The sequence below is a fragment of the Podarcis muralis genome, chromosome 12 (assembly GCF_964188315.1).
Source record: "Podarcis muralis chromosome 12, rPodMur119.hap1.1, whole genome shotgun sequence".
In the NCBI taxonomy this organism is placed as follows: Eukaryota; Metazoa; Chordata; class Lepidosauria; order Squamata; family Lacertidae; genus Podarcis; species Podarcis muralis.
In genome coordinates, this window is record NC_135666.1 from 39,732,712 (window position 1) to 39,742,629 (window position 9,918).

At 42.5% G+C, this 9,918-nt stretch overlaps 1 long non-coding RNA gene across 1 annotated transcript in view; it reads right to left on the reverse strand.

The window, feature by feature from the left end:
• LOC144329276 (uncharacterized) overlaps window positions 1-9,310 on the reverse strand; it is a 28,966-nt gene extending 19,656 nt beyond the window's left edge. The window contains exons 1-2 of the long non-coding RNA XR_013394752.1: window positions 9,167-9,310; window positions 1,333-1,412 (exon numbers count right to left, since the gene is read on the reverse strand). This is a non-coding gene — a long non-coding RNA (uncharacterized LOC144329276). The remainder of the gene's footprint in view (window positions 1-1,332; window positions 1,413-9,166) is intronic.
• Between the last annotated feature and the right edge of the window lie 608 nt (window positions 9,311-9,918).

Consider the following 9,918-nt stretch of genomic DNA (forward strand, 5'->3'; position numbering starts at 1 on the left):
CTTCCTGGGGGGGGAATATACTGATTTGTTTTGGAAAAGAACGCATGCGAAACAAATTTAACAGTAAGAGTGACTGTGCATAGTCAGGAGCAATGTCCCAAATGGAAATATGAGAATAAATATCATTAGAGCATGTCCAGATGGTGGATTATTATTACTTTCTTTTCTTTTTTTTACAAGAGACAGTTAGGTATCACTCCACAAACTGAATGTGCTGCCAACTCCATCTTTCACCAGCTCCTGCCTGCCTCACTCTTCACTGTCTGCACCTTAGCAATAGGTTGGGGCTAGTGCAGGCTGCTCAGTAAGAGTGGAATGATGAGCAGAAAGGAGTGCATTCAATTGCAGTGGGTTGTATTTAATTAAGTTTTACACAGTGTACACCCATTAAAATGAATGAACTTGACAAATCCACCAATTTCATTGGGTTTGCTCTGAGTAAAACCTAGTTGAATACCACCCGTTGCACTCACATTGCCAGTTGTCCTGTTCCTTTGGTTTAGTACAGGAGTTGCCAATCTGGTGGTGCCCGGCTGTTGTTGGATTATAACTCCTATCATCCCTGACCACTGGCAATGCTAGTTGAGGCTGATGGGAGCTGGACTCCCAACAGCAGCTGGGCGGCAACACATCGGCTGCCCCTGGTTTAGTACACAAGCTATTAGAGGGAATTATACTAATGCTGAGGGACGTGGGTGGCGCTGTGGGTTAAACCACAGAGCCTAGGACTTGCCGATCAGAAGGTCGGCGGTTCGAATCCCCACGAAGGGGTGAGCTCCCGTTCCTCGGTCCCAGCTCCTGCCAACCTAGCAGTTCGAAAGCACGTCAAAGTGCAAGTAGATAAATAGGTACCGCTCCAGCGGGAAGGTAAACGGCGTTTCCGTGTGCTGCTCTGGTTCGCCAGAAGCGGCTTAGTCATGCTGGCCCCATGACCCGGAAGCTGTACGCCGGCTCCCTCGGCCAATAAAGCGAGATGAGCGCCACAACCACAGAGTCAGCCACGACTGGACCTAATGGTCAGGGATCCCTTTACCTATACTAATGCTGACAACAATTCACTAGAACAAGTTGTCCAGAGCGCCATTGATGAAAAGGTTCAAATAAAATTCCTGCTATGTTTCTGAATGGTGTTTATTTGAGGGCAGGATCTGCATATCGAGGGATGTGCATGTCCTATTATCCTGGCCCTCTGACAGAAACTGGTACTACTAGCACATTCATAAAGGTGTAAGAAGTGTTATGCTATAGCACAGGGTGCTTCTAAATGTCTTCTTAAAGGTTAGGACCAGCAGAGCGACAAAAGGGATTGTATTGCTGCGATCATTCACTCACCTGGCTATCATTCCTTAAGCAGAAACATTAAGCCACAACCATTTTAATTCCTTTCTTCATATCTTTCCTGCAGTAGCTGCCTGTGTGACAGTATGAGATAACTCAATTAGTACAAGGAGATAAGGGTATATTAGAGTCCTGCGAGGATAATGTTCCTAAACTTAGTCCCTAATGCATACAAGGATAATGGTAAGATAAAGCCCTGGTTAATTATATTGAGTAGGCAGCAGGAAAATCACAACTAATCATGCTGTAGTTAAAGTTTCTTTCTTTTTTTAATACTGGTTATGTGGCTCCAATTATTCTCCCTGAGGAAAGCCAAACCCAGAATATTCAAATAATCCTTTCTCTACTTTCCATGCCAAAAACCCAGTTTATGCAATTTTCATGTACCATTGTTTGCTAACATAATATTGTTATATCTACTGTATATTTAATCTTTCTCTAAGGAGCTCGACATACAACAACCCTGTGAGGTACGTTTGGCTAGGAAATAGTGTTGGGCCCAAGGCCACCCATTAAGCTGGATGGTTATTTGAACCTGGGCTTCTTCAGTCATCTTCCAACATTCTAACCCAGGGGTGAGAAAACCAGTGATGCTGGACTACAGCTCTTATCATCAATTCCCATCATTGGCCTATGTTGGCTGCAGTTGATGGGATGCCATTCAGCCCTAGTCCAATACTCTATCCAGCATTGTCTTCTACAGACTTTCTGGCAAGAGAAATATGTCCCTTTTCCTGCATCCTGTTGAGGCGAGAGAGAGAGAGAGAGAGAGAGAAAGAGAGGGAGAGAGAAATGGGCAGCCCAGACTAGTTTTGGCTCTGGTTCTGCCACAGCTGGCTTTGATCCTGCCCTCTGCATTTGCTGTCAACAGATCATCCCCATGGAATGAGGTTCCTTCCAAACAAAAGGTGTCCCCTCACCCAATTATGGGATACCCTCTTTCAAATCTACACATGAATGGTATCAAAGGCAGAGCATGTGGCTGTAGTAACTGGCTATAACAACCAGATAGCACTTACATTCTTGTTTTTCAGGTTTTTTTTGGCAGTAATGTATGTATCTGCTTTAATGTTCTGGGGCTCTTTCTATCCCGGTCCTAAGGTTTTGGTGTGTTTTTCACTTTTTGTCAGGAGGCTAGGGTAGCAAGTCCTACATATTTCATACAGGACTGCCAAGGGCAGCCTTGCAAGACTTGGGTGGGGGGTTTTTTTGGGAGGGGGTGTTATACCTGCTCTGCAATGTGTAATATCTTCACAATTTGATATCAACCTTTGAATCACAACTTCTTTGAGCTTATGCTCAACCTTCACTTTTTAAAGCAGTACAAGTGTATTTAACAGCAAGCGTCCCTTTGGCTTATATTTTCCCACCTGATATTTGCTGACACCAGGCCTTTTAAGCTGTTTCTCTCCACCCACCCCAGTTCCTTCTGAATTTTGTATTCATCCTCCCAAAACCAAAGAGCATAGAGCAAATATTCTTTGTGATTTAAAATAATTAAGATTCTTAACACCTTGTATAATTCCAGTTGCCCTCTCTTGTACCTTCCCACTTTCCATAATGCCTTTTTCATATTAATGGGACCTGCGTCAGGCACTGTGTTCAAAATGTGGCCTTCTAATCAGCCTCTTATGGAGCAAGAAAGTAATTTTAATTGACCTTTGCTCCTGCGCTCTATTTGTACAGTGAACCATTTCATTTGTTTCTTTGACTGCTGGTTTAGACTTTTATCCACAACTGCAAGTAAATGCCAGTACTTATCTACATGTCTATCTATCATTCCCTCTATTTTCAAAGGTGCCTGGTCTGTGAATGCTGTTGCTTATGTAGCAAATGACGCTTCTTGCATACAGCCAGGCTTACGGGAGCCCCAAGGTTTGCAGAAGGACAAATGTCTGTATATAGAACCCCAAAAGCAGCACAATGAGAACTGGACATGGAATGCTGAGTGGGATCATTTATTTAGTGTCAAACAAGAGATGTGCACTTAAAATGATTGGCTGAGTGAACACGAGGGGCAGGGCAGAGAAGGAAATGAAAAAGTAAGTGTGTGTGAGGGTGGGTGGGTGGGTGGGTGGGGAAATGGGCTAAAATGGCTGGAATCCTGAACAGCAGCATGCCCCACTGCAATCTTTTGTTGCAGGGAGCACTTGTTAGCTTAAAGGTAAAGGTAAAGGTAAAGGGACCCCTGACCATTAGGTCCAGTCGCGGACAACTCTGGGGTTGCAGCGCTCATCTCACTTTATTGGCCGAGGGAGCCGGCGTACAGCTTCCGGGTCATGTGGCCAACGTAACTAAGCTGCTTCTGGCGAACCAGAGCAGCACATGGAAACTCCATTTACCTTCCTGCCGGAGCAGTACCTATTTATCTACTTGCACTTTGATGTGCTTTCGAACTACTAGGTTAGCAGGAGCAGGGACGAAGCAACAGGAGTTCACCCTGTCACGGGGATTCGAACCGCCGACCTTCTGATTGGCAAGTCCTAGGCTCAGTGGTTTAACCCACTGTATCAGGTGTCAGAGTCTTTGAATGACCTGATGTTTCAACTCCCCACAGATGTAATCAAGACCTCTTTCACCCTTAATTTCACAGGAGCTTGAGCAGGTGTAGAGATTGCAAAAAAGTTGCTCAGGGCAGATTTACACTACATTCGTATGTCTGTGTTACATTCGTTTAGTTGTCATGATCTTTCCCAAAGAATCATGGAAATTGTAGTAGGCTAGATGCTGAGAGATGCTCCTAGATGCTAGATGCTCCTAGGACTACTATTGCCTGGGAAATGGAAAAGGTTTGGTCAAACAGATTGAGAATGCAATCGTTTACATGTCTACTCAGAAGTAAGTCTTGCTGATTGTAACCCTATACATATCTATGCACTTACTAAACATTAAGTCCCATTGAACACTGTGGGTCTTATTTATGAACAAATCACAGGGGGTTCACTGTATATTAAGTCTCAGGTATAGAAAAGCCTTTGGCTCAGTAGCAGAGCACATACCTTCTCACCCAAAAATTCAGACTCTGGCATTTTCACATAGGGTGCATAAACCTATGGATTTTGGTGTCTCTCAGTTTCTCATTCCCCCCAAACTTGAGTTCAGTTTGCATTAATTTGCATTTTTTAAAGGCACCTTCATGAAACTGCATCAGCATTTTAGTACACATTTCTCTTATATACAATTTTATCTAATATACAATTTTTGAAAACATGTTTCTTTAACATTATGCATCTTGACTAATATAACATGTTTTATGCATACTTTAATATATGAACCTGCTGTAGACATTTTTTGGGTTGGAGAACTGTGTTGCAAAATTTGGAGATTTGGAGGAATAGCTGCATTTCAGTTCACGGAGTATCAGAAAGTGTGCAATAGGTATTGAAATGGAAACTGGTTCCTGGTAAGAAGGCCTTTGGCTTTGGTGCTGAGGAGTCATTGCCAGTCAGACCAGAAACTGTTGGGCTAGCTGAAACATCTGATTCTCTACAAGGTAACTTCTTACATTGGAAGACTGAAGTGCTCAACCGCCCCCTCTCTTGTTGATTGTGGAACTAAACTCTCCTCTCCTGGAATCTTTTGCAAAACAATGTGTCCGTTAATTGGGTTGTAATAGTAAACTTACAGGCTGTAAAGATGCCCAGATTTATTCTACTTTTATTTACATTATTTATAAGCTGCCTTTCAGGGCAAGCCCTCCCTAGGGTGTCTTCACACATGTTGTGAGATGCAAACCCATTTGTGCTTAAATTGGTCAACAGTGGCCATGTTACAAATAAGCATTTGCTTTGCCTTTTCTACCATCCATCCAACATTTGCAACATTCACAAGTGGCACAAGGAGCATGCGAGAGACTCAAAGCCACTTTTCCGTGTGTGAAGATGAACTCACACTTTAACAGGGATAAAGGGCTTTTGTTGGAGACTAGAACAATCACCACCAACCACCACCCCTGGTATTTTTTAATGGTCTGTCCTAAATATACTTCCTTAGGATAAAATCCCAATGTATTCAGTGAGGCTAACATCTTGGTATATATGATTAGGACTGTGGCACTGAGAGCTGCTCTTGTTTTCTTTACTGTAAACAGAATGCGCTCTTAGGTCCCAGGAAGACTGTCCAGCGGAGAAAAACATGTAGACTCTTGTGTATACTTCCATTCCCCTCGCTTCAACAAACGCTGATCTTTTGCTACAAGCATTAAACATTAATGCAATATTTTTCCAAGGGGAGAGGTGAATTGACTTTTCACACATATGGACTCATATTGTAAAAGTTGTTTTTTTTTAAAGTGTTTGTTATGAGACTTTATCAACTGCAGTTGTTTGGTGTTTCTGTTATTAGAGGTAAAAATGAAGATTCCGATTTATTGAAATGATTAGTATTCATGAATATTTCTGGATTTACAGCTCTGAGGATCCATATTTTCTGAGCGTACCCAGGCTGACTGCCACTGGTGTGACTGGAGGTCAGTTTACCTCAGAGGTGAGGAACTGCAGGCCCAGAGGCCACGTGTGGCCCTCGCTCTCTTTGACCCTCAGGATTCTCTGTAGGCCACACCTCCTCCGTAATCCAGACCTCTCATGGACTATTCCACACATTCCTCCGGTTGTTGTTGTTTTTTGCCTTGCTGAATGTGTCCTTGAACTGTTGTTGCTTGCCTGGAAGGAATTTTTTAATTTTGTTTCGATGGCTGGTTTTGACAGGGTACTAGCTGAATCATAACCTCATCAAATTGTAGGGTTGGAAGGGACCCTGAGGGTCATCTAGTCCAACCCCCTGCAATGCAGGAATCTCAACTAAAGCATCCATTACAGATGCCCATAAGCAAGAGTAATCTGAACCAAATTTAAACCAAGATGCCGTTTCTCAGAAATGGAAAGTGTGTACTCCGAACAATCTTTCAGTGTATTTCCTCCCTTCAGCTCTTTAAACAACTGAAAACAGAGGTCACCCGTGCTATCCTCCCCGTGTTTGTTTCACAATACAGAAAGAGAGATAAAAAAATGAGTGCATAACTTCAATGGAAAATTGCAGGGAAGAAAACAATCATCTCTATGATGAGTATGAAAAATACAACAATCAAGTCTTTGTGGCAGAGTCAGCTACTTATAGAGTGTCCTTCCCAGATGCAGATGCTAAGGAGGAGCGGGAATATTTTAGCATGGACATTTCATTCCTACCACCAATGAGATCGCTGCCCATAAAAATAATGACTCCAGACCAGATGTGGGTCAGCAGATTCCTGTCAGGCATCAGAAATATGAAGCCATATCCTCACATCTGTGAAAATGGTTTTCATAGAGCTGATTTACACCACTTGACAATCTAGCCTGCTTGTCTTCTTTTACTATTGCAACTCCTCGATACCACATTTCTCCCTCAAATCCCAGCCCAGCGTTTTCTGATCCCAGCTGAAAATGCATCTTGTCTTGTGTTCAGTATTAGGGAAGTCTGGTTCTTATTATTACCATTGCATACCACATGTATCCATTGCTTCTCACAAAAGGATGTGCCAAAGTGACCTGCAAATCCATAAATACCAAAGAGCTGAACAATTATTATAAAACCAAATGCATTGCTGGGGGGGGCGGGATTGATTCCTAAAAGTGCTCCTCCAATAATAACTTTGCATGGGTGTAAAGTTAGCATCTGTCATGGGTGCTTTAGTTGAGATTCCTGCATTGCAGGGCATTGGACTAGATGACCCTTGGGATCCCTTCCAACTCTACAGTCCTATGATTATATGAACCAAAAGCCTGGGTAAATAGGAACGTCTTTGTCTGGTCCCTAAAAGTTGACAACAATGGGGCCAAGTGTGCTTCCCTGGGGAGAAAATTCCACAAATGGGGAGCCGCTATTGAAAAAGCCTGTTATTGCCTTACCGCCCTCTGCACCTCCAGATGATGATAACTACAGCTCTAAGCTGCTGCAACACTCCAAACATGAAATAGGCAAGGGGAGGATCAGATACATTGCTGCCATGCCATCTGGCTGGCCCTTATCTTCGAAGTAAGGAAGAAAAAGACGGAACCTTAAACTAAAGAATGACGCAAAACAGGAATTCAGTTGCCATATTTTTACATGACGACGTTAAGTTTCAGGGTGTGACCTGTATGACACATGCAAGAAGAAAAGGATGGCATATTTCCATTTCACATGCACTTAATCGTAGGTCTATTCCATCCTGGGATTTTAGTAGATTTCTTCTTTTTTAAATCATATTTAAATTGTAGACATTTCCCCCTAAAGTACACATTTTGTATCCATTCTTCCTCTAAAATACACATTCTTGTATGCATTTCAATGCATCAACCCCTAAAATAGACATTTTTGTGCACAACTGGTGAAAAAAAAAATCCCAAAATTCAGAGGAGTGTGTAATCCAGTGAATAGCTGCATTCTAATCTGGGACTTCATTTGATTTGCTTTAAAATGTGATCCAGATCACCTTCATGGAGTGATTCCATCCCATTTCATCCTCACAACAATCCTGTAAAGTTAGTTAGAATCATAGTTGGAAGGGACCCTGAGGATCATCTAGTCCAACCCCCTGCAATGCAGGAATATGCAGCTGTCCCATATGGGGATCAAACCTGCAACCTTGGCATTATTAGCACCACACTTGAACCAACTGAGCTATTAGCCTGAGAGATGGCATTTGCTCCTTGGTCAGCCAGTTTGCTTCATGGCAAAGTGGGAGATTTGAACTTGGCCTACTCTGAATCTTTAGCTGCTACACAATACTGAAAGATTTATCTACTTGTCATTATTTACCTGTTGGATTATATATGCCTGTAAGAAATCTTACAAAGTTGTAATACCCAAATATGTGTTTTTGATTTGCGTACCATGTCAGTGGTTTCGGATCACTGTTCCCTGCTATTTTTATACTTGTAAATCTTCAGCCTCAATTCGGCATGTGAGAGGGATGATAACTTTTTAAACACCCACAATATTTTCAGTACAGATTTGTACACACACACACAGAGAGAAAACAAAGTTTACATGATCAGAGCAGAAACAACGGGCGAGCCAACATTTCTGAAAACTGAGGGAGAGGTGAAGCAACATTTTAGCACGGTGGCATGACGACTTTACATTTCCTAAGCTGCTGTGTAGCTATTAGCATCATTGCTGCAGTCGATTGTCATGTTCTGCTACCACGAACCTGGAAATGGTGTGTACTGGGTGTAATCTGGAAACCCCCCAACACCCTCAGTATTGCTGCTAGTCTATGAAAAAAAGAAACGGGGTTTGGGGGCGGGAGAAATGCCTCCGTTATTGCCTGCAGTAGGCTCTGAACATTGGCGTGCTATTTTGTTGATTGCTCTGCCCTCGGAGACAACACATTTGAATCCCATTTGCTGCAGGAGCAGCGCCAGTATGGGGATTCAGTGTCAGATCATCATAGGGTTACAGCCCTGCTGCTCCCATATGAAGGGCATCAAGAGAGCAGGGCTGATAAACAGACAATGTGATCTAAAGAGAACTCGTGGAATCTGTTTTTCCCTTCTTTTCCCTTTTTCCCTCCCAGAAAGATAAAGGAGAAAAGAGTAGACCGATATAGGAGCACATTAGTTCTATTCAGAGATGTGCTCTAATTTTTTTCTCTCTCTCTCATTCTCTCTCTCTCTGTGCTTAAAAAAAAAAAGCACCCACGGTGCCTGAATTCCCATTAATGCAAAGTTCAGATAAAGCTGATGAAAAGCAGCTGCCATCTTGATAGTTGCCATGGCAGATGGCATCAGCCTTTATGCTTTTATCAGTATTAGTATCAGAACACACTCTGTGTTCCAAGCTGAGATAAAAATCATTGAAGCTGTACCTGGAAGAGGCAGATCAACACGGCAGGTCCTGAACAGTTCTGAATCTTTTCATAACAGACTGCATGAAAGCCTGAGACAACACATCCTTGTTATTCATTAGTTCAGCGATGCTGATGGTATTTGGTAAACTTCACAGGCAGAGCATCTTTTCGAAAGAGCTGTTCCCTCCCATCCTCCTCCTCCTCCTCTCCCTCCTCCGAAGAAGGTTCAGGCTATGTGTGTGGAATATATCTCAAACATACAAAACACTACAGTGATTGGGGGGAAGAGTATGAGCACTATGTGCCCACTGAATAATCCCACTGCGTTTTACACCCAAAGGAAGTCAGCCCATTGTAATTAGCTGCAGTAAGGTGGATAGTAGGCGAGGGAATTATGGTTCTGGGTGCTTTGTTGAGATACTTAATGGGCTGAGTTTTGATGGTTTGCTCTCTCAGTTTTGTATTCTTCCAGTTTTACGTTCAGTTCTGTACATTACCACACCACGTTGTAATTTTTCTTTTTAAAAAGATCCTCATGGAAATTCATCAGCATTTTTGGTGTTAATTTCTCCTAGTCATAGAATCATAGAATTGTAGAGTTGGAAGGGACTGTTAAGAGCCATGCAGTCCAACCCCCGGCTGTGCTGTAATAGATTGATTGATTGATCGATAGATGATGATAGATAGATGATAGATAGATAGATAGATAGATAGATACAGTAGATAGATGATAGATAGATATAGATAGATAGATAGATAGATGATAGATA